Source organism: Mus caroli, unplaced genomic scaffold (genome assembly GCF_978045245.1).
Source record: "Mus caroli unplaced genomic scaffold, Mus_caroli_1 scaffold_5, whole genome shotgun sequence".
In the NCBI taxonomy this organism is placed as follows: Eukaryota; Metazoa; Chordata; class Mammalia; order Rodentia; family Muridae; genus Mus; species Mus caroli.
Window position 1 is genome coordinate 77,041,120 of NW_028227260.1, and position 3,571 is coordinate 77,044,690.

The following is a 3,571-nucleotide window of genomic DNA, read 5'->3' on the forward strand; positions in this document are numbered from 1 at the left end:
TATTCAGGGGCAACAGCCTGTTCTCTGACTCTAGGTAACTGGGCTATCATATAGCAATCTAACAAACTCTAATTTCTTTTGCAGGGTTCTTTGGATTCAAGCTGACCAAGAGAACTGTAGTCCTAACCAAACTGAACAGGAGAACAGGAACATAGTATGTTGCCCTCCAAGAAAGCAATGAAGGAAACCTTCCTAAAAGCAACAGTATTCTCTACTTTTCAGTGGTGTGGTGCTCACATGTTGTCATTCTATTCTTCCAGGTTCCTGCCTTGCCAGCTCTCCTGATCTTTGTTGAAATGCCAAGGGCCCACAAGAATAAGGGCCACTCCCGTGCCAAACATCACCATGCACGTTGGGCTTGCCAAGGTCTCCAGAGTGATCACCCTATTGCAGGCAGAGGGTCAAAATCTCTTACTGTTAGCCAAGCTAATTCCCCAAGTTTTTCTGGGGCTTGCACTCCTCAGAGAGCTGTGTTTTCTCCACCTCCTGATACATATATGTCCAGCACAGGCTTTTATCTAGGTGCTGAGGCTTCTGCTGGCAGTGGTGATACAGAAAGTCTTTGTACCTTAAAAGGAGAACCCACCACTCAGCCAATATGCAAAGATGCTCTTACCAAGAAGGAAGACAGGTAGAGTTCCTGGTGGAAAAGTTTCAGAAGAGTGAACAGTTCTCAGATGCTGATATGCTGAAAGTGGTCAGCAAAAAATACAAGACACAGTTTTCTGACATCCTGAGGAAATCTTCCTCTCGCATGGAAATAATCTTTGGAATGCAGTTAAAGAAAATCGATAGCAGTAGTGAAACCTATGCCATTGTCAGCAAGCTTGGTCTCTCCACTGCTGAAATTCTAAGTGGCAAGAGGGGGTTGCCAAAATTGGGTCTTCTGATGACCATCTTGTGTCTAATCTTCACAAATGGCAACCGTACCACTGAGGAAGAAATCTGGACTTTCCTGAGTGTGTTAGGAGTATATGCAGGGAGGAAGCACTTGATTTTGGGGGAGCCCCTAAGGCTCATCACCAAAGATCTAGTTCATCAAAATTATATTGAGATCCACAAGATGTCTGAGGGTAAATTCCCAAGATATGATTTCCTGTGGGGTTCCCAGGTCCATATAGAAACCAGTAAAATAAAAGTCCTAGAATTTTGGGCTAAGATCAATGACACTGTTCCCAGCTTTTTCCCTGCACTGTATGAAGAAGCACTTAAAGAACAAATGGAGAGAGCATAACGGGGAACTGCCTTGGGTCCCACAGCTACAATGGACAGGGCTCATCCCAGCTGTATGTCCTGCAGCTTCTCCCACAAATAGCTGCAAAGAAACTTGAGCTTTCAATTCTTGTTTGAAATGTAGTCAGCCTTCTGTGTAGTGGAGAGTTTTGGGTTACAGGAATAAAGCATATATTTTCTTTTATTTGTTTATACATGAGTAAATGATATATGTATTTGCTTTGGTGAACTGCAAATGTTCTGCTAATGGAAAGTTAATTTGTTTCACAATCGTTGTTTCTCAATGCTATGCCTGATACATCTATTGCTGCATTTCAATGTTACAACCAAGTGTTCTGTTACTTTAAAAACAAACTGAAAAATCTCCACAAGTCTCTTTTTAGTATTACATAAGAAAACATGAATTTGTAAAAGTTATTCTCATTGAAATGTCATGTCACACATTGGTGAAACAAATACAGTAATGAAATAATTAGCTGTGAGATTTTGTCTTTTGTTTGTAATATCAATTGAGACAAACTTGGATTTGATTACTCAATGTATGAACTAATGAATTATAGTAAACTTCTTATATACTCTTTCATTGCCTCATTATTTTCTCTAAAGCTTAGTTGATCCTATATATTTTGGATATCATTTGGATATTTTTTGGTTTGGGTCTCCAAACCCAGTCTAATCATCACCTAAGCGGATAATGAAAACAATGCCATGTAATTTAGATGGGACATTAAATCTTTCTTAGTTACAAATAAAGAAGAGTGTGAGATAAGATGTGAAGACAATTGGAAAGATAACATGAAGAACAAGAATTTTCCAATGCAAGAAAAGAGTGAGTTATTTGATAGAAGTTGTTTGGAACAGTAAGAATTTCTATGTTTAGTGCACAATAATTTCAATAATGTTGCAGAATGGGCTTGGAGAAATGTGGGAGTGGTGATCAAGGCCTCAGATGGCATATCTTCCAGTAGGCATACCAACTATTTTGAACAGCAAACACATATTAATTTTAAATATTTCTTTAGAACTTTAAAAGTACCAGAAGCAAATGACTATTTGGAATATGAATGGAAGAAATCTAAGTGATTGCCTGGTACAGATAAATACTATGGAAAACTACACACATGGTGTCCAAGGATTCTCTAACATATATTAGCAATATACTACCTTGAGAAGAGGACTTAGAAACTGCTGAGTTGTCGTTCTTGGTATGAGCTGGTAGGCCCATGCTATATTTTAATAAATGGATATAAATGGATATATTTGTACATATATATATGTGTGTGTGTGTGTGTGTGTGTATGTATGTGTGTGAGTGTGCAAGTGTGTGGTATATGTACACACATGTGTGAGAAACCTTGAAAAAAATTTAATGTCCTACTCTATGACATAATTCTGTATTTCTTGAGAAAGTCTCTCCCTCACTGAAATTGTAGCTATGCTATTGGCCAACATACTTCATGAAGCCTCCTGTTTCTGACTCCTCTAAAAGCCATGGAATTACAGGTGCATTTTACACACCTGTTTTTTTTAGAAGGGTGATACATATTTGAACTCAGTTTCTCATTTTGTATAGCAAGTGTCTGTCTCCCTAAAACCACATCCATATCCTACAAGAGTTTATATATATATACATGTGTGTATGTGTGTGTGTGTGTGTGTGTAAGTATAATTATTAAAGACAAGTTTATTGGAAAGCTGCTCTCGTGGGAGTTCATTTGCCCCAAGGACTGAGGCCACAGAAGTCTCCATGGGGAAGTAGGGTTGGGGAGAGAGAGAAAGGGTATGCTTGCAGAGAGAGAAGAGAAGAAGAGCAGAGACCAAGAGGCTATCTTTTTTTAAGTTGTTTGGAGTGTAGTTTGTCATACTCTAAATGACAGCTCTGCATTTGAATAATGCAAAAATGTATACAAAGTGTTTTTAGAAACATTAAGAATTTCTGTGAACTAATTAGTGAGTAAATTAATAGATGCCCTTAACACAAAATGGGAGATTAATGCCTCAGCTGAGAAAAACAACAACAACAACAACAACAACAACAACAACGTCTTAATTTTATTGTCTAATTAAGAAACACTACTTAGTTTTACTTACTGAGCAGAATTTTGGTATATATACCTCTCATATACACAGAAGAATCTCCAACATATAATAATGACACATACTCCACTATGTTCATAGCAGCCTTATATATAATAGCCAGAAGATAGAAAGAATCCAGATGTCCTTCAACAGAGAAATGGGTACAGAAAATGTGGTATATTTACACATGAAGTACTTCTCAGCAATTAAAAATGACTTCACGAATTCCTTAGGCAAATGGTTCGACTTGAAAATACCT

At 37.7% G+C, this 3,571-nt stretch overlaps 1 pseudogene; it reads left to right on the forward strand.

Moving 5' to 3' along the window:
* Positions 1 to 296: 296 nt before the first annotated feature.
* Positions 297 to 1,234, forward strand: LOC147004646 (melanoma-associated antigen B4-like; annotated as a pseudogene).
* Positions 1,235 to 3,571: the final 2,337 nt, after the last annotated feature.